Source organism: Acinonyx jubatus, chromosome B4 (assembly GCF_027475565.1).
Source record: "Acinonyx jubatus isolate Ajub_Pintada_27869175 chromosome B4, VMU_Ajub_asm_v1.0, whole genome shotgun sequence".
NCBI classification, from domain to species: Eukaryota; Metazoa; Chordata; class Mammalia; order Carnivora; family Felidae; genus Acinonyx; species Acinonyx jubatus.
Window position 1 is genome coordinate 132737115 of NC_069387.1, and position 22052 is coordinate 132759166.

A 22052-nucleotide genomic window follows, 5' to 3' on the forward strand; every position below is an offset into this window, starting at 1 on the left:
AATTGCAGCCCTTTTTCTTCTGAACCCCAAGCTCGACATTCTTTATACCACATGGCCTTCCAGTCCCCTTCATCCACTCAACTCTCCAACCTTTGAAAAGTACTTCCTACATGCCAGGTGCCAAAGACAGAACAGAAAGACCTCTCTCTACAGCGTCTTCAGTTTCCATCCCATACCCCAAATCGATACCCAGGCTGATACCATTTCCAATTGGATTTTTATTTGCCTTTTAAAGAAGCTGTTTACACTATCATGCTCCTACAATGCAAATAATACAATAAAGTCACTGCACAGCTAAACGTCCTTTGTTTTGGACTACACTGTTGTTACAAATTTGGGGATATTCATTCCTAGGGGAGGTTGAGGCCACACAATACTGCTCTCCACACAAGTGAGATACACAGTGGGGCTTCAATCATCATTTCTAAACCAAGGAATGCCTTTTTTTTTTTTTTTTATGTTTATTTATTTTGAGAGAGAGAGGCAGAGAGAGAATCCTAAGCAGGCTCCGTGTTGTCAATACAGAGCCTGACCTGGGGCTCAATCCCATGAATTGTGAGATCATGACCTAAGCTGAAATCAAGAGTCAGAGACTCAACCGAGAGCCACCCAGGCACCCCAAGTCAAGGTATGTTCTTTTCCTATCAGTGTTCATTTATCTTTGAGAGACAGTGAGACACAGAATCTGAAGCAGGCTCCAGGCTCTGAGCTGTCAGCACAGAGCCCAACGAGGGGCTCGAATCCACAAACCATGAGATCCTGACCCAAGCCAAAGTCAAACACTTAACCAATTGAGCCACCCAGGTGCCCCTCAAGGTAGGTTTTCAAACAAACAACAGCCCAATCTTCCCAACAGCAAAATTTTCATTTATTATTGAAGAGAATGGGGTGTCTGGGTGGCTCAGTCAGTTGAGGGTCCGACTTTGGCTTGTGTCATGACCTCACGGTTTGTGAGTTTGAGCCCCGTGTCGGGCTCTTGTGCTGACCGCTCGGAGCCTGGAGCCTGCTTTGGAATCTGTGTCTCCCTCCCTCTCTGTTCCTCCCCTGCTCATGCACTGTCTCTGTCTCACAACAATAAATAAACATTTAGATAATATGTTTATTATTGAAGGGAATAAAGGTTATTTTTAAGCAACTCTTGTCATTTCTGATGTTGTTATCTTGGCAAATGGATTGTAAAATGTATCCTTAGTTTGGGGGCACACTTAAACAACAGAAAGTGGCCAAACACCCACCCCGACCCTTTCACCAGCCCTTCTCGCTGTCCCAGAGGCAGGGCTCACTGACTGGAGGTGGCAAACTGCAGGAGCTGAACCGCTTAAGAGCGGTTTAATCCGTGTCTGCCAGGGGCTCTGAGGAAAAGTTTTGCGTGCCTCTTCATTCACAGAAAGCCTCTTTCCTGGGAGATGTAACGGCGACCTGAATAATCGCTCTGTTTAATGAGCATCTCGAAGCAGCCTCAGAGCACCGAAGCATTTGGGTCAGAGTATTATTAGTGTTGGTGATAACTGGTCCCGTTCAAGGTTTGAAGATCACACGTGCCGCCTCTACCGTGCCCGAGATGGCTTTTATCTGCACGCGCTTTTGTGCGTGCTCACGTTATTTACCCACTCCTCTTTGTCCACCTCCCCTCAACCGTGAGACTCACTCTTGTGTCCCCAGGACAGCACGCCGCAGGAACCGCGAATATGAGCTGGCGGAGTGAGCGCGAGGACTGACGATTTCCAGAGCTTGAGAAAAATGAATGAGGCTACTCTTCGAGAGGAGTTAAACAGCCGATGCTGGTAGCGCTTGGAGAATGTGGAGCAAGGTGTGTGCTCCTTCTTGGCTACCGGCAGGAGCTTTTCTCCCCCCTCTTTTAATTATGCCTTCTAGATCTAGGACAGAAGCCTCTGCTGCCGGAGCAATCTACTCTAGCTACGTGGCAGTGACATGGCTGATACACAAGGAGCTGCCCTTTAAGGCCCTCAAAGCATCTTTCTTTGACGCAACTCTGCATCCTATCAATTTTCTTTCAAGAGCACTTCAAGGTGTCGGCCGAAGCAATCCATATAAAACCTTGTATGTTTTGGGTCCTTGCTTCCTCAGAGCTAGATAATCTCCTTATGTTCTCTCACGAAAGCTCATGAGACCAGCTAGAGCATTTTCCTGCTGCTCGCCATTCTCAGACTCCAGAGACGGGCTTGACGACAGCCTCTGGAACCCACACCATGGCCCAGAGCGCCACCAAGGCTTCAAAGCCAACCTTGGAGGGCCAGGGAGATGCCCAGGTCTTTTCCAGCTCTACAAGACACGCAGCACACGGGCTTGAAAGGTGTGCTTGTGTCCCACAGCTGTTCTAGCAAATGCATCAATTTTAGTAACTGAATCCATTAAATACACCTCTCAGTAAATTGGGACGACACCACTGTAAATGCCAGTCGGTCACACTAGCAGCACTCACTGGCTAAAGGGTGTGTGTACCTGAAAACAAAGTGTCAGGTTTGACCAGCTTTTCAGAAAACATGCGGACAGCCCAATGTCACTATCATCCAGGTGTGGAGCCGCGCAAGGGCCGGTGGAAAAAGAACCTGAGGGTGTCAGCTCTTGTACCAAAGCCAAAGTCAGCACACCAATTTTATCATCTGTAAGATGGGGATAACAGTATTTGCTTTAACTTCCTCATAAAGTTCTTATGTGAAGTAACTGTGAAATGTCTTATAAGTTAGAGTTATGTAATTACTAGGACTTATAAAAACATGGAAAACCCACCTTCATCTATAACGTGTCATATTTTTGACAGTTACTGATGTCAAAATTAGACCCACCACAAACCAAGTAGAGTCTATTAAGACAAACTAAGTCAAACAATTATTTTTTGAAACACTTCCCTTGCGAATCCTGCCTGAAACAAGCCGACCCTAGGTGGGCCTGAACACCCGCCACACAGTCGTACTGCCGCTTCGGGGGGTGTGTATGGTCAGCTTTTCTCTATAAATAATGGCAATTAGTTGTGGTGTTCTGTGCAGCACTTTCGCGATGGAAGGTACTAAGTAAACAAGGAGGAATAAAACCACACACAATCAAGTACAAATTAAACACTTGCAGGAGATCAAGAGCATCTTAACGTACCCAAAGCAGACACACTGAGCACAACCGGACCGAGGAAAAGTGCCCTGCAGGCTGGTCCCCTGCATCTGCAGATACTTACACCTTCCTGTTACGTGGACAGCAGGCCCAGGCTGCCTCTGCCCGTGTCACGAGCCGCACGCTCCTAGCCACAGTTCTTCCAGCCCACCCCCACCCTTGTTATGCAGCCCCACTCACTCGCGGTGGAATGATCTGGAATAATTTCTCCTGCGGCTTCTGGGTGTCCTGCCACAAGGGGCTGAGGGCCCGCAGGTGGGAATGCTCCTCCCAACACTTCTAGAGCCTAACGGCTCATCTCTGTCCCCTGGGAGAGTCATCTGCTTCCCACCAAAACCAAGAGAAGAAACACACACATGCACAATCTTCCTTAATCTGATCATTATCTTTCAGGTATAAAAATAATCTAGAAGTTGAAATGATACTTTTAGACCACCCCTCCCCCCACTCCCCTCCCATGTCCCAATCAAAAAGTGGTTCTGCTGCTGGCCCTGAAATTATTAGTTTCTTTGGGAAAGCTTCTCAAACGACACGATAAACCTATAGTAATAAGGGTCTCTGTGGCCGAGTAGGGGTTGAGGGGTGGGTGGTCCTGGAGGTGGAGCAAAACACAAGACAGCATGATCAAGGTCAAAGTCAACATGCAGCTGTTCTAGCAGTCTCCTAGTTACATCCCTGATCCACGAGGACAGTCTGTTCCCTGAATCCCCTTCCTACTGTCTTTGTACTCACAGATGGATTTACAGTAAAGTTATGCTGCTTTGAATGAGGCCAGAGGGCTTGGGATTAAAGGACTCTTTTCTCTTCATTAACAGTGTCCTTCCTTGTCTTTCTGCACTTCATCTGCCAAACAGAGGAAGCCAGGATTTAGCTACAACCTTGAGCACACGAACAATATATTTAGAGTACACATGCCTTTATACAACAGATATGGTGATTTTACCATTCAGCAAACAAATAAAAGATTAGGGGTAAGATGCAGCTGGGCAAGGGTGTCTTTTCTCTAGAAGACTCTATCACATACACCTTTTTGGTCGTTGCTGTTTTATACATCTAGATTTTCACATGGCAGTGTGCCGAAGCAAGGTACACCTGTTTCCCTCCGTCAGACGGGAAGTATTGGCTGACAGGTGAAAGTCAGGCTGGTGCTTCTTTACAGAATCACGGAATGCAAGTTATTCTACTGAATATGATGAAAGGATTTTGACTTCCTGATGAGCCCTTCTTGGGACTTTTAATTTGCCTCATTACCGTGTCCATTCTGAGTCAACGGCACAAAACTGAGAAGTCCAGGAACTGGGAACACGGGTTGGAGGAAAGTGAGTAGGAACTGGATCCCTTGGTCCCTAGGGGCTGCTTACTCCTTACCTTCCCTGGAAGGTACCTCACAGGTGTGGTCAAGGGGCCTTGGATCCTCAGGGGACTTCGCTTTGATACTTAAGTTTGCTTAAATGGTGTCAACTTCAGAAATGTAAAAATCCTTCCTTTTTTATTACTCATTCAACACATTTTTATTACATGCCTATGGGCAAGGCAAAGAGGCCCCCAAACTGAGGACCCAAAGTCAGGTAGTGTCGGCCCTCAGGAAACTTCCAGAAGAACTGGGATGTGTTACGATGTAAATAGGACTCTCCAGCTTAGAGGCAGGATGCCCACCTGGTTAAGGTCGGGAAAGCACTCTTGAGGGGGTGTTGCCTGAGCAGTCTAGCTGTGAAGGAGGAGCAGGAGCTACTGGGGCAAAGAAGGCAGGGAAGGCGTCCACCACAGGGGGAACAAACAGGAACAAGCAGTCAGGGTGTGGAAGGTGCATGTGGTGGAACAGGATTCTGAAGGGGTGGAGCCAGATGAGCAGGAACGTGGGGCCAACGTCACTGCCAGGTTAGGGATATCATGGAAGTTTGTGTGGGAGGGTGAGGAAATGCATACAAGAGGCTGCACTTAGAGACACTGAAGATAAACCGGTAGGACTTGGTGACAAGCTATAGCCAGGAGTCTGTGAGTCGTGTCTCGGGAGCCCTGGTGCGTGGCGGTGCCTTCGCTTGGTGCATGAAGTGGAAGGGGAGCCCTTCGGGCATCAGCACAGCAAGATTCTGATGAGCAGAGGACTCTCAGAGCCCCAGCTCTACAAGTGACTTACCTTCAGAACATTCCGTTTACAGAGTAGAATGTTTTGGACCTAGAACAAAATCTTGACTGGAATAACCAGGAATGGGTTTAATTTCAAATGACATTTTCTGGGGTAACTGAAGATAAAGCTAGAAACCCTTTCCGGAACACATTACACTATTTTGAATTAAATTCATAATCTCTATTGCCTCAGAGTGATGATTCCATTATTAGGAATATTCTTGTAAGATACTAGGTAAAGACTAGGCGTTATCAAAGTGACCCCAAGATAGAACTTAAAAACTTGCTTCTAAAAATGAATCTCAGGGCACCTGGGTGGCTCAGTCAGTTAAGCGTCTGACTTGGGCTCAGGTCATGATCTCACAGCTCATGGGTTCGAGCCCTGTGTCGGGCTCTGCACTGACAGTTCAGAGCCTGGAGCCTGCTTCGGATTCTCTGTCTCCCTCTCTCTCACTGTACCTCTGGGACCTGTGCTCTCTCTCAAAAATAAATAAATAAACATTAAAAAAAAAAAAAAAAGAAGAACGCGTAATAGAAAACATTACAAAAAAGTAAATCTCTGCTGGGAAGCTTTTTTTCTTTATCATTTTCTTGTTTATTTTAAAGTGGAGGGGAGAAAAAGAATGCAGTGAAAGACATGTTCCAGTTAGTTAGCTGACATCTCCTATATTTGCCTTCCTTGCATTCAGTGGGGAATCTTGGTTCCTGCCTCAAATACTGGCGTCTAAAAAGAGATGAAAACATGAAATGAGAAAAAAGGAGAGAAAGCCAGGTTGGAAAAAGACCTTCCTTGAGAAAGGAAACCAACCCCTGGCCCTGCCTCTCACCAGCCAGATGAGCATGACCCAGTTAATCTATTTAAACCTCGATTCTCTCAACAGTAAATCAGGGATAAAATCCCACTGGGAAAAAAGGAAGGAGGTGGAGAATCTTTTAAGAAAACTGGTGAATGAGGTGGGGGGTGGGGGCGTCTGGGTGGCTCAGTCAGTTAAGTGTCTGACTCTTGGTTTCAGCTCAGGTCATGATCATGCAGCTTGTGGAATTGAGCCCCACGTTGGCTCCATGCTGACAGCGTGGAGCCTGCTACGGATTCTGTCTCTCTATGCCCCTCCCCGACTCGTTCGTTTTCTCTCTCTCTCTCTCCCTCTCAAAATAAATAAATAAACTTAAAAAAAAAAAAGAAAGAAAACTGATGAGAGGGAAAAAAACTCAAACCATATAAAACTCTAAATGTGTTTGACAATGAGGGAAGAGTGTTTTGTAAATGACATGTAAGGTATTCCTAAGACACCCTGCATAAAAACAGAAGGAAAAAGTTCCAGCAGTGATCCCAAAGGGAATGGACAGCCATTCCAGAATAACCAGAGCCCCCCCCCCCCCCCCCCCCCGGCTTATCTGCAAGGCCACGGGAAGCTGTGGATGGACAGCAGCACAGACTTCCAGGAAGATCTGGCTTTTAAAACAATCCACCACTGGGGCGCCCGGATGGCTCAGTCGGTTAAGCGTCCGACTTCAGCTCAGGTCATGATCTCGTGGTCTGTGGGCCCCAGCCCCGTGTTAGGCTCTGTGCTGACAGCTTGGAGCCTGGAGCCTGCTTCGGATTCTGTGTCTCCCTCTCTCTGCCCCTCCCCTGCTCATGCCTCTGTCTCTCTCTCTTTCTCTCAAAAGTAAATAAACATTAAAAAATTTTTTTTGACACAGTCCACCACTAGCAATTAAACACAGCTATTACTACTTATGTGCGCTTGTTTTGAATATTTATCTTTTCACTGGAACATTTTTAACAGATCAGGAACAGTATTTACCCCCTCTCAATTATATGTCTTCATATAAACACTTTACTGATGACAGTGGTCTCTGAACACATACAGGTCCTAGTAACCATTTCTACCAAGGTGCCCGCAAAGCTGAAACAGTTTATAATGATCACGTATGGAATGAACTTCAACAGTTGATGAGGTGGGCGCAGATACTGACTACCTGTTGTGGGTTTTAAATGTTCTAGAATTCCCTCTCCTGGACTTATAGAGTCTTCAGGTTCAGCCATAATAAAGGTATAAAGGCAAGACAAAGCAATATAAAGCAATTTCCCTAACAAAATGCATCCACTTGCCAAATTTAAGTTAAAACCAATCTCTATCCCCCCACTTTCTGGAATATTAAACTGTTAAAAAACTGTTAGCTTAATCGTTTTTCTTTTGCACAAAACATACAGTTATGTTAATATACATTCTTCATAACTCCACCTACCAAAAACTCCACACAGGTTTCGCTAAGGATGATGTGTCTTTAGGCTAACCAGACCTTGGCTTTCTCCAGTTTGTAATTTTATCCTACACATAGTTTACATTTTAGCTTACCTACAAGTACATACACTCCATTAAAATAATTCTAATCAGAGGGCATCTTTTATAGCTGGGGAAGAAAGCTGTGGCTTTGATAAAACGTTATACATTTTGTTGAGGGGGATTTTTAAATATTACAAATGAAAGAGATTTGTGCCCTTTAGGAAGTTAGAAAGGAGGGGCTTGGGTCAGGGAGGTTTTTTAAAGCAGTAATTAGCATGTTTGCTCCCAGTGGCAGCTGAGAACCTGAGAAAAGGCTGCACCCAGCAGGAGCAGGAGCCCCTGCAGCCCAGGGAGAAGAAAGAGAATAGCCTTTTCTTGAAGTATAGAGATAAATGCTTATGGACAGAGATGAAAACACTGAACTTAAAGTTGCACAAGACTACTTACTAGCGTAATTTTATTTTCCCCTTTGCTCAAACGGTGGATTGGATTTAAGGAGTAATAATTACCTTTTGTGTTTAGCAAGGCATCTTTTTAAGGAAACTGCCTGCCAGGAAAGGGACTCTGTATAACCCTCCTCCTCTCCCCGGCTCATCCCAGGAGTTGAGTCTATGCTTCCAGAAAACCAATTACAGGGAGCCGCTCATTCACAAGATGCTCGCATCTAACTGTTGACGATTTCGGTAACAGAAATGACAAACGTGCTGCCACCACAGGCCTCCTTTAACAGGACTCTGAATCTGCACAGTCTACACAGGAGCTTCAATCTGCAAAGTTCCCAACCCTTGGAGGCCTTCTTCCGTATTTTTACTGCCTCTTTTCCCACTTGGCTTGTTTTATCCTTTCCTGCCGGATCCGCCTCCACCTCACCATCCCTCTCACCCACGCATCTGTCTTGTCTGCAAAGCCACCCCACTTCCGAAGTGGCCGGTTCCTCAAGGGCAAGGCCAGCCTGAAAATGGACAGAGGAGGCACCTGCATCCAGAAAAAAGGCAGAAAGGAACCTGAGAAAACTAGGATGTCTTGGGTGTATTTAAACTAGTGCCAGTGTAACTCTCCACAGGGCCGCTGGTCCCCGCACCCTAAAGCCAGGTGCCAGATCCCAACAACCCTCTCTGAGGGCTTTATGGGGCCACTTAATGAAGCAACAATGTGTGAGACACCTCACTTCAGGTCCAAAGCCTCATGCCCTCCTTCCCAGAAACCTTGCACTGGAAGGAAAAATTGGTACGAACCTGGCATGGAAACTGTAACCAAAACTGGTTGACTGGCTCATGATCTAGCTTTCGTGAACTAGCTCAAACACACGGAGTGTTCAGAGTTGATTTTGGCCCGTCACCTGAAGCATGTGTTAACAATACAGACTATGGCCACGACCCAGAAGGACCGAAGGTGCACCATCATCCCAGGTGTTTCTTATCCCCAAGAAAGTTTAAGAACTATTGGCTCAGTCCATCTTCATGGATATGTATGTACATTTTCTTCCTGATTTTCTACTTTAGAAGCTTAATCCCAGAATGGAAGATACTCAGCAAAAGGCCAATCTTAACTTCAACAGAGGAAGAAAATGGAAACTCAGATGTAATATGACTAAGATTAGAAATATTGACTAAATTCAACAATTACCTCTTCCACCTCCAAGCTTTATTTTTTTTTAATTGTTTTTAACGTTTATTTTATTTTGAGAGACACAGAGAGAGCATGCAGGTGAGGGGAAGAGGGAGAGGAGAGAAAGAGAATCCTAAGCAGGCTTCATGCTGTCAGCACAGAGCCTGATACAGGGCTCGATCTCATGAACTGTAAGATCGGAGTCAAAACCAAGAGTCAGACACTTAACTGACTGGGCCACCCAGGTGCCCCCACCTCCAATTTTTAAACGACAATTGACTGTTGCGGCCAATCTCATTTTATTCCTTAAAACAACCTGATAGGGTGGTCCAGTTATTATCTCCTTTTTTACTGGGTAAAAAATTAGGTGGGGAGAGGCTAAATGACTTGTCTACCATTACAATTTTGCAAGCAGCCAATCCTTATGAATAATTCAAGAATAAAATGAGACCTACAAGAGTCTGTAATCATTACCCCTTGCCAACAATCTCTTCTGGTGTCTTCAAAGACCTTCTGTTGGATAAATGCAAGAGTCCCTTTTTCTCTGGGCAGCCTGGTCAGTGCACAGTGGTTATGTGATAAAAAGGTGGCTCCATCACGTGGGTTCTCTTTCATGAGTAAGATTACAAGGGCAACAAATACATGATGGCGTTGGCAAAATTACTGAAACCGTTTGAAAATATATCAATGACTACGGCGCTTCAGAATTCCCAAGTCAAATTAAAGAGCTAAAGGCAACAATTGGTATTTGCTCGTGGTCTCAGAGCCTTTGAGGGCCCAAGGGGTGGGTGTGTGGGTGTGTGGGTGTGGGTGTGTGTGTGTGTGTGTGTGCGCGCGTGTGTATCATTTCCTGGGGTTCCCTAGAGTTAATCTGGAAGCTAATTCTGAATGTGATCTTCTAAAACTCACCAACAAAATCTTGTTGGCATATTCACAGTAAATGGAATTCTTTTTTCCAAAGGAGGGGGAAGGATGCGTCTGGGAGAATGGAATTTCCTTGCTGGAGAGATTAATACCCCTGGAAGTGATTCACTTTACCGAAGAAAGGTGTCTAAGTCCCTGTAAAGCCTAGCCCTGCCAGGAGGCAAAGCTGAAACAACAGCAGTTTACAAAGACAACTACCACAACCCTACAGTCACCTCAGTCACCTTGGACAGTGCTTCTCCATCTTTACCGTGGGTGCTCAGCACACAACCCTGGTCTGACATGTCACAGTGGAGAGAAAATCTCTTGGACAGTACCTGGCCCACAGTGAGTGTGCTAACTACTAATGACCATTTATGACCACCTGTGACGGATAAGGGGCAGGAGCACGTGGAGAGAGCCAGGTGAAGGGGTTGCTCGAAGTAGAGAATGAAGAGTGGTCCTCGTGGACTGTGGGTGTCAGAGGGCATGGGAGCAGGGCTTGGGAAAGCAGGGAGGTGTGGCTCTTAATATGTGCCTATTTCTCCCTCCACTCACTCTTCAAATCCCCCAAGTCACTCTGACCTATTGGCACGAGCCTTCCTGACTCAAGTTACGTGCGCGGCTTCTTGGTGCCTGCACAGACCCCACGCTCTCACTGCACTTTTCATAAGTGCTGATCTAAGCGAAGCTAGAGCTGCTCTTAGCCACAAGAAACCATCCATCAAAATTCCTTAGTTCTGAAAGGGTCGTACTTCCCTTGGATGGCTAAGAGGCACCTCAGACTCACCATGAACATAGTACACCTTTTGATTTCCCCACCAAACCGGTTCCTCCTCCAGGCTTTCCAGCGTCAAGAAACGGCATCGTGTCTGCCCCATTGTTCTGTGCCAGTCCTGCTCACACAGGCCACAGGAATTAGCTCCTGCCCACCTCTCCAACTTCATTACCCTCTCTCTGTATCCAGTACTGCCTCACCATACTGCCTTTTCTGTTTCTCAAATCCACCAAGCTCGGTTTCCCCCTACGGCCTCTGTATGCTCTGTCTACAGTGCCCTCTGATCTCATTATATAATGAGTGGCTCATTATACCACTCCCACCTCAGCCCGTCAGGGAAATTTACCTGGACCCCCAATCTGAAGCAGCTACCCAGTCACTGTCTATAACATCATCTCATTTTAACTATGTGCACTGATTTGTTCCTGGCACAGAACAGATGCCAACTAATACTGGCTGAATGGACAAGTGTAAGGTGCCAGTAAACGGGGGCTGGAAGCCTGCAGGGCATGGCTATGCTTGGGTTTTAGAAACATCGCTGCAGCGTAGGAGGCCTGGGTGGCTCAGCTGGTTAAGCATCCGACTCTTAATTTTGGCTCAGGTCATGCATGATCTTATACTTCACCGAGTTCAAGCCCCATGACTCTTGGTTTGGGCTCAGGTCATATTCTCACAGTTTGTGAGTTCAAGCCCTGCGTCGGGCTCTGTGTTGCACTGACGGTGCAGAGGCTGCTTAGGATTCTCTCTCCGTCCCTCCTCCCCTACTCTCTCTCTCTCTCTCTCAAATATAAACAAACATTTAAAAACATAAGATCAAGTAAGTACTTTAAATGGCATCCAAAGGCCCACCTCCTACCACCAAACATCTGTTGCTCGTTACAGGTCTCTTAGGACAGCCAGCTAGACACAGGTTCACCCTGCCCTGATCCGCCATGTGTCAGGCACTATGGTCGGTTCAGTCAGGAAAAGTCATGATACATGGTGCTGAGTGGCACAACAGGTATGACGGGAGTGCTGGGGGCTTGCTGCCTGGAGGACCAGGTGACAGGTGAGCTGGTTTTTTAAATGTGCTTTTCAAGAACAACAACAGTGGATTAAAATGCCCAGGCCTGCTGGGAGGTGCAAAGTCTCATGTCTGCAAACACAAACAGTGTTTTTGAGGGGCTGCTTTTTCAAAGCACTAATATATTTTGATTTCTTCCAGAGGGAACTCTACCTAGAAACAAGCAAAGAGAACCAACTGGCCGACTATCCTACTGCTTAACGAACCATCATCCCACCAACTCAGCTTTTTTCAACAACAGCAGCAAATACAACTTACAAGCACACCAAAGGCCTACACCTGACATCCGGCTCAACCAAGATTTAAACTTCACAGAGACAGTTTTCCAAGCCTGGAGCCACCTGGCATCTCTGCGGAGCCAGTTACCATGAGTACGCCTGCGAGTGAAATGAACAAAGACGTTTTACTAGAAACTCTTCCACAGGCTGTGCAGTGAAACACGTAAGAAATGAAATGCCTGCAAAACTGATGTCACTGCAGCTGGGTCCCTCTCCCATCCTGAAGTTTGTTCTTTCAGACGGAAACGCGACGTTGTGTTGACCTTGGTCTCACGCATCTGCTTGTGTGGCAGTTCTTCAGTTCTATTCTCTTACGGCACATTTGACAGCAGTCTGCTGGCAACATATTCAAATTAAGTGTCAGCTCAGAAGCACAGCGGCCAAAATCACCCCACCGTACCTGGCTTACTGGGACAGGGTCATCCAGGGCTGACTTTCCTCTTCAGCTTAATTCTACCCAATAAGCTTACTGAGAGGGACATACCTCCACTGAAAGGACACGTGAGGACACTTTCCAGGCCGGACACCAGCTCACAGTACTTGCTTCCTTTAAAACTACCTCGACGCCAAAGCTTCTAGGAATAGTTTAGTGTCCACCAATGAAGCTGCCTGATCTCCAACGAAGTTAATTGTACCAACAGTCCTCGGTCACCGTCCCATTTATAGATGAGAAAACTTTATCTAGGTGCTCCCCTAAATGCCTCCTTTAGGTGGCCCTCCTGAAGAAAGGGTTTCCATGGGTCCCCATTTCCCAGGTAACTGAAGTTATTCAGACTGGGGAAATGATGCACACAAAAATGACAAACTGAGGAGAAACATTAAAATTAATAGGGGACGACTGCAATATCACTAATCCAAGAAATAAAATTTAAAGGAAAAAATTAAAAATTTAAAAATACCCAATGCTGTTTGCCTCATAGTAAAATGTGGGCTCTCCTGTATCTGTGGATGATCATAGCTCAATACGATCCTTTTTGGTTAAACCGCAAGATAATGCCTAGCAAAACGCTTAAAATATTCACACTTTTTGACTTAGCAGCTTAACATCTGGAGGTTTTCCCTCACATAAAACTCCATGAATAGAAATGTTTACCGCCACATAAGAAATAGTAAATAAACTGGAATCCTCAATGTCTAACAGTGCAGGAATACTTGGCTAAATTACATTTATACACGTATTAAAACAAAATACCCTAAGTTACTATGCAAGCTAAAATTACAAAATTAAGTGAAAAAAGCAACACAGCTTTGTATCTATAGTTAATGGCAGAGCCTCTCTGGGTCTGGATCCTGGACTCAGTTTTGTCCAGGAGCACAAGGAGGCCCACCACCTCGGAGGGCTGCTGTGAGGTTTAAATGTGATAATTCACACACAGCGCTTGGAAAGCACTCCATCCATGTCAACAATTGTTACTACACTATTATTATATCTAGTAAAACAAGCACATGGACAAAATCTGGAAAAGAGGCAAATCTACTGGGCTGTCAGGATTTTGCCTTTCTTTTACCTACTGTTCCATTAGTTTTACGGTATGAATAACACTGTTACTATTTACGCTTATGTAGAGAACATGTAATTCTGTCATAGAAGGTAGTTTGCCCTTTTATGACTCAGGAGTTAAGACGGAGCTTCCAGCCTGTGGACGCACCCAGCGCCCCCCCCCGTAGAGCTCGTGTGGCCAGTCTGCTAAACCTGTTCTTCTTTAGTCCTTTTTCGGCTTTCCTGTTGCTTCCTAAATTTAGTCCTTTCTTGGCTTTCCTGTTGCTTCCTGTGAGTGGAACTTCTCAGACCCTCCAAAAATAAGTGTCCGTGCATAGTGACAACCTGAACCTCAGAACCCATGTGACCTCAAAGTAAAGTGCATGCACTTTGTCTCATCTCAGTTCAGCACATACAGGCCTTCAGCTACACCCTGGAACTCTGAGAAAATGGGGTGTTACACTGTGCACAACAGAGTCTTTTCCAGGCCCCCAAAAGTAATGTTTCATATCAGCTCTTTCTCACTATAATTAAATGCAATTTGGTATTCCACTGTGTTGTCAATAATGTCAATGTCTTGGAAAATTATTAGAAAGCCAAAAATAGCAAATTACCTCTTCTGTGCCCCCTCCCACCCCCAATCATATTGTAGCAATAATTAAAATGATAGCTTAATTTCTTTGATGGCTTTTCAGAGAATTCTCTATGAAGGATTTTTTTTTTTTTTTAATGACACAGATCTCATGATTTCCTATTTCTTCCCACTTTCTTGCAACGTGGATTAAGTTTACTGGTTTTACACATATCCAAAAAGCTAAATAAAAACCAGCCAGTCCTTAGGAGAAAGTACCGTCCTGGAGACCCGGAGCACGGTCGCCCCGAACACGCAGACTCGGCTGAGCTTTCACGCCTAGTGTTCCCTCCTGCCCACAACACGTTAGCTACCAAACGAGGGTCTCCCTTCTCTTCCTCATCCCCTCTTTGCTGCTACTGGGGTCTTACCCACCCCATCCGCTGACCCGCTCGCTTGGACGGGAAGCCTCAGCATCATTCCTCACTTTCTTTTACCTGCCACACCTAGTTGGTTTTGGATTCTATCGACTTTAACTTCCAAAGTGATCGTCATTATCTATCCACTCCTTCTGATTCCCTTCTCTGCCACTTCTTTGGCCCGTGTCATCTCTATGTAGACTAATGCCACAGCCCTTCAACCAGAGACCTGCCTCTTCATCTCTCCCTGCGTCTCTCCTGAGTTGCCCTCATAAGACCAAACCCAATGGTGTGATGTTACACACTCAGAAACTGCTAGTGGTTTCGCACTGCCCTTAAGTTACAGGCTCAATCCTCAGACTACAGTACAGCCCTCTGCAGTCTTCATATACTATACGTGTTACCTTTTGGGGGGGGGAGGCGGGTGGTGGAGTGTGATGGTTCTGAATCATTCTGTGAATTCTTTATTATTCTGGATCTCTGGGTGCTGACCCATCAAAAATGTTTATTTAAAAAATAATTTTAAGGGTGCCCAGGTGGCTCAGTCGGTTGAGCATCTGACTTCGGCTCAGGTCATGATCTCACGGTTTGTGAGTTTGAGCCCCGTGTCGGGCTCTGTGCTGACAGCTCAGGGCCTGGATCCTGCTTCGGAGTCTGTGTCTCCCTCTCTCTCTCTGCCCCTCCCCCACTCGCACTCTCTGTCTCTCAAAAATAAATTAAAAACTGTTAAAAAATTTAAAAAAAATAACTTTACTACTGGGTAGACTCTTTACTTTGGCCTTAGGTAATCACTATCGAAAAATTACCAACTCACAAAAAAGAACATGAATGCTTTTATTTAATGTACAAGGCAGATTTTATTCCCTTCTTTCCATCTCCTCTCCTTTGAATAATCTAATTCCTGAGAACGTCCGCGTGGGCTGCTGCCATATCAGAAGACACTAACCAATACTGCACCTGAAATGCCACACACCCTGCTCTCCCCAAACAAGAGTAAAAATGAAAAGAAAATGGTTGTTTCACACGCAGGGCAGCCTCCCTTCCTGGAAGAAGCACTGACGGCCCAGGGACTACAGCTCCCGGGGTGAGCTCACAGGAACGCATCTTCACGAGAGCACGAGAACGCCACTCTAGGGCAGACACTGGCCCACAGCCTCGCCAAACATTACTCGGTGCACCTTCCAGAGTCACTCGTGCTCCTGACAACCGTCTTCACAGCAGGCACTATCAGTCTCCATGTTTTATAGATGAAGAAGGTGAAGCACACGAGCTAAGTAAGTGCCTTGAGCAAGTGACTAGCTAGGAAATGCCAAGTCCTGGATTCACACGAGGCAACAGGACTCCAGGGCTCTCACGGGACCGCCACCTCCCCGGCCGCTGAGCAGAACGGCAAAGGCACGAAGGCGAGGAGGATCTCTGAGGGTACCATTAGGCTGACTGGATTTTCCCTTATCAGACTTCTTTTCAATAGGAAGATGGGAAGACACCGGCCTGCAGCTGGAGGCCTTCAGGTCCTACAAAACTGGCCTTGGCCTGGGGCAAGGGGTGGAGGACAGTATGGAATGAAGGAAGCCCCACGTCCTGGAAAATCCAAGCTCTCGTGCAGGGGACCATGTGGCACGATGCGTGAATCACAGAACCCTTCCTGACAGAGGCCGGGAGCCCTCCTGCCAAGTGCCGTTTCCCATACACCAGTGTGGGACCTGGGGCCAAGGCTCCCCGACGCTGAGGAGGGAGTGAGGGGCGCTTCCAGCGTTCAAACTTCAGAGCTGTACCAGTTTTCTAGAGGGACCCAGACAGCTGCTGACGTGAAACAAATGCCTACTTCTGCGTGCTATCTCATCACCTTAGCTCTTTTAACACATCAGCAGTAACCAGTTCAACGGCTCAGGGATGACTTATTTGGCCTAGTATGGAGTAACCTGTCGATATTCTTGTTTATGGTCCTTTACCTTTGGCATTTAGTCTATTCCTTATAGCTTTTATTTTATAATCAGGTGTAAAGTTTCTCTTATTATCCCTCCACCTCTAAAAGAAACAGATTTTAGGAAAATTCAATTTGTCACAATGTATTCTGTAACACAATATAAGCAACAAAATTCAAAACTGCAAATTTCATGATACTCCTTAGAATTTATAAAAACCAAATCCTGAAAGTTAACCTTTCTCTGGAGGTTAGTGTCAAGGTCATCACAGGTCGTGTTGAGAAAAACAGGTAATAAGATAATCACACAACTCTGTTATCTGCTGAAAGTCACAGGAATAGAGAGATGCATGAACCCCCGTGCCTGAATGGGTGATACAGACAGGCTGGGACAGAGGTGTGATTTGTGGCAACAATGATGAAGTGACAGCCAGAGAGAGGGGACCACAGAGGAAGACAGTGTAAGGAAGCCAGGGCAGGGGGTGGGGGGGGTGGGGGGTCCAGGGGAGGGACCGTCACCGGGGGGCATGCGTGTACAGTGAGTCAAGAGCAGAGACCAGGAGCCTAGTGGGAAACCTTCAGCAGGACCTGGGCAGCCTCCTTGGGTGGGTGACAGTCCATTACTCACTCAGGGAACACAAACGGAAATTCAGGGAGCATAGGACAACGCCTTTATTTCACACATAACCAGAGAGGCAAACTGACCTGTTTTTGATCATTTAACATGCAGTTACGTTTTCATAATGTAATAGATATATTAATACTTTTACACTTGTGAAATTATGTTTTTTGTCACAATTTAAAAATTAAGGAGAATATTAGCCTGTTAGAGATGGTGGAAGGATCTATTTAAAGTTGTATTAAAAATAAACTTTAGGGGCGCCTGGCTGGCTCAGTCAGAAGAGCATTCAGCTCTTGATCTTGGGGTCATGAGTTCGAGCCACACGTTGGGTGTAGAGATTACTTAGGTAAAACTTAAAAAAGAAAAAACAAAACTTTAAATGGAATCTTTAATACATTGATTAAAAAAAAATATTAACCCCAATCTAGTTAACACACACTGTGGGGTAAAAACTTTTTAAATTCCCATGGAGGTTGTTAAGAATCTGTTTGGAAGGGGAGTGGTCAGCCGGGGCAGGGAGGGGGGGGGTGTGGAGGGGAAAGGAGGGAACAAGCAGGCCAGCTCTTCCCCAGAGCAGGGCACACCAGGGATCCCTGTCTGCTGCCACAACCCTGAACCCTGAAGGCCTTCACGTTCTAAAAGTATCAAACATGGTTTCTGTACACCGAGTTATGCGTATGTCTGTTTCGAGGCAACTGCCTCTGTCACAACATCGTGTCAGATCAGAGGTCACTGTGGGCTCACATATACAATCAGACCAAGGTAAATAAACAGAGGTAAGAGTCAGACAAAACCAGAGGACTGTGCAGAAATGAACGGATTAAGTCCCACACTCAGAAAAGGAAGGAGAGCAAAGGCCATCTGCTTGAACAGGAATGTTCTAGTTTTCAGCAATTTTCACAGTGTGACACTTACAGGGAGGGAACTGCTGTCTCTTGAGGACTTCATATTATTTTGTTATAATATTATGCTTGTCAAAACACCTGATAAATGCATAGGCCAAAATGGATCTCTAATGAAATATATGTGGCCTTATCTCAACATGATAGGGTTGAGAGGATGCTTGTTAAGCGCACTGCAATTGAACGCATCTGCTAAAACCTAAGATAAAACTAGACTCAAAGTGGCCTTGACAAATTGAAACAGCATCTATCAAATTAAATAAGAGAAGGCAAGTTAGTGTAATTTTAATTTGTTCTCAAGTACATAAGGAAAAGGAGAATAAAAACCGGGCAAATAAAACAGAAAAAGAGCCTGTAGTCATAGTGGAACATCGGTCAGCTCAAAAAGCTAAAGAAGCATAATTTTTTAAACCATTTTTAAAATCAACACATCCATCCGAGTGTGTTTCACTAAAGCCAAATCATTCTTTATTCTGAGGGTAATGGAATGGTGCTGTCTCCCTTCCTATCTCATTGGGTGGCTTGTGGGAATAAAACAGATATGCAAGTGTACAGAGAAATTAAATTCAATATACAAAGCTAGCATTCTACTCCAAAATGGATGTTAAATAAACAGAATGGAATTGAGGGAAGAAAAAGTTTAGTAATTTTTAAAGGGTGATGGCATTGAGAGTGCAACATAAGAAGATAAAGATTCAGCTGTAGTATGAGGTATATTTAAGATCTGTCATGAAACTACTATGTTCTATGTCAATTATACCTCAATTAAAAAAATAAGATTGGTCAGCTATTTGTCTGAACCCTGTTATTAAAGGAGATGGTGGAATCTGCAGCCCTGATGGGGCCACCAGAGAACCCAAAAATCTAATTTAGAGCCTCTACCATATGGAAGAAGCATAGGGACAAAATTACTGCCTTTATGCCTTTTACCTTTAAATGGAGCATTCCAACTTTTTATCCCTTAGGACAGATGATTAATTCGAAGTACTTTTGAAACAGCGGAGGCTGAAATTAAGATTTTATTTTTTAATGTTTATTTTTTTTTATTTTTGAGAGAGAGAGAGAGCACAAGCAGGGGCAGGGCAGAGAGAGAGGGAGACAGAGAATCCCAAGCAGGCTCTGGCTGTCAGTGCAAAGCCCGATGCAGGGCCTGAACTCACGAACCTCGAGATCATGACCTGAGCCCAAGTCATATACTCAACTGACTGAGCCACTTGGGCGTCCCTAAAATTATTTCTAAAAAACAGAAACCACTTTCAATTTTCTCCATCTAAAGTGCTTCATGTTCTCCAAACCACCTAGTCCATGGCAGCGGTGGGATGGGGATGGGCCAGAGAGAATGATTTATCATATTCAGTCTATTTGTTCCAACTATATAACATGCCAGATTTTACTTTGGGATCAAAGCTGACAAGTAGTAAATAAGCTAAATTGTGACTTTCTGAAGACACAGATTCCCAATTAGGAATTTTAAGAGGCAAGTTTGCTGGTCACCAACCTTTCTGGGGTGGAGGGACTTGTGATTTAGTGTGGTCACATTATTCTCGGGTGTCTTCTACTTTCTATAAACTAGATGTGGACTGAGACACAGGATTTAGGGATCTGCTGGGCAGGAGTCCATCTACCTGCTGACAACCGGTTACCAATGACTGCCCCAGAATGTTCAACAGTTTAGACATAAAAGTTACTCTGAGAGGGGCACCTGGGTGGCTCAGTTGGTTAAGTGTCCGACCTCAGCTCAGGTCATGATCTCAGGATTCATGAGTTTGAGCCCCGCGTGGGGCTGGCTGCTGTTAGCATAGAGCCCGCTTTGGATCTTCTGTCCCCCTCTCTCTCTGCCCCTACTCCACCGGTGCTATCTCAAAAATAAACATTTAAAAAAGTTACTCTGAGAGAGATTAATAATATTCTATGTTGTAATAAAGAAAACACTGGCAGGGGTGCCTGGGTGACTCAGTCAGTTAAGCTTCTGACTCTTGGTTTTGGTTCAGGTCATGATCTCATGGTTCTTGAGATCAAGACCTGCATTGGGCTCTGCACTGACAGTGCAGAGCCTGCTTGGAATTCTCTCTCTCCCTCTCTCTCTGCCCCTCCCCTGCTTGCCAGTGCACATGTGCTCTCTCTCAAAATAAACAAAGAAAGAAAGAAAGAAAGAAAGAAAGAAAGAAAGAAAGAAAGAAAGAAAGAGAAAAAGAAAGAAAGGAAGGAAGAAAACACTGACAGGTGGGCAGGGACACATACCTAAAATAACAAACACAACAAAACAAACCACCAAATATGGCAGGCAGGCCACCAGCAAGATGAGTACTGAGGCCACCAGCTGATAGAGTACTGAATACTCAGGATTGACTATTTACAGAATTTTGTACTTAAGGGTCTTAAATGTTAGATCCCTTTAGGACTTGTGCATTGTAAAATGTCACATGTGTACGAAGTAAATGTGTTTCAAGCCTGGGGATTGGGAGCAACTCTGGTGATGGAGAGGAAAGGAGGGAGAAAAAACTCACGTGGGGGGAAAAGGTCTGAGAGGGAAAGGCAAGCCCCTCGTGTGACTGAATCAGAATGTTCTAATTTAAATTATGTTATCAACTTCACAGGGCACCTGGGTAGCTCAGCTAGTTAAGCGTCTGACTTTGGCTCAGGTCATGATCTCACAGCTTGTGAGTTCAAGCCCTGTGTCGGTCTCTGTGCTGACAGCTCAGAGCCTGGAGTCTACTTCAAATTCTTTGTCTCCCTCTCTCTCTGCCCCTAACCCACTCACATTCTGTCTTAGTCTCTCTCAAAAATAAACATTAAAACATTTTTTTTAATTAAAAAATATATAAACTTCCCATTAATTACATTCTTTACTACAGTTTACAGTTTTGATTTCCTTTTTATCAGAGACCGATCAATTCTGGAGACAATACAATGATAAAATATACTGCTTTGGGGAGAAACGTAGGGGGAGAGGAAAAGAATGTCCAAGAATACTATGATCCTGGCTGACACAATCCTTTTTCACGATGATTAAAAGTCATCAGTATATTTGTCCAGCGTGGTAAAATTTAAATATATATGAATACAAAAACTCTTACGTGATTCAATATCGTAGACCCAACATACATTTCCCACATCTGTTCCCCTCCCAGAAAGATAAAGGGAATAGCTTCTATGACATGGACATGAAGGACAAGGACATGAAGAATGGGAGAGGAAACAAACACATGAGACATGTCCCAATTTCCAGACGCTGGAAATCGAACAAAGAGGGTGCGAGCCAACGGTCTGAGAGGCACAGAGAGGAACGAGTGCAGCGGGGGAGCCACTAGAATGCCAGCCACTGTGGCACAGAGCCTGGAAAGGCACAGGCGTCTCAGAAAGTGGGGCCAGCAACCAGGTCGTTGGCTCAAAATTTTAAGAGGAGTTAGGCCTCTAACCCAACCCAATTCAAGCAGTCAATGGTCCACCTCCCAGAAGGATATCTGGAAAAGAGAAGTTTCTTGAGAGTATCAGAAATAAAGATAAATAAATCTTTATTTAGAGCTGAAGAGAGTGTGGAGAAATTAGAACAAAAAGGCAGAGAGAGAAAGAGAGAGAGAGAACCCAGTAGAGAAAAGGCAAAGCCAGAGGATTAACTCAAGAGGTACAATACCTAACTGACAGGATTCTGGAAAGAACAGAGAAAAGAGAAGGAAGGAAAGTATCCAAGAAACAACACACAACAAACTTCCTCAACTGGAAGGCAGGAGTTTACAGTCAGCAAGGGCTGACACAGTGAGTGAAGAGACCCACCCCAAGGGCAACTGAGAGGATCCTCAAACCTTCCAGAGGAGGGAGGCAGCACACACACTAAAGACTGAATTATAACAGCTCCTGTCCCTCAACTGCAGCACTAGAAGCTAGAGGACAAGTCAGGAGTCAGGACTTGAAGGCAGTGAGAGAAAATTATTCCAAATCTAGAATTCTATACCCAGCCAAACC

The 22052-nt window shown here is 45.2% G+C and overlaps 1 protein-coding gene across 5 annotated transcripts in view; it reads right to left on the bottom strand.

Moving 5' to 3' along the window:
• Positions 1–22052, bottom strand: part of TCF20 (transcription factor 20) — a 110177-nt gene that overhangs the window by 26032 nt on the left and 62093 nt on the right. The window lies entirely within an intron of this gene.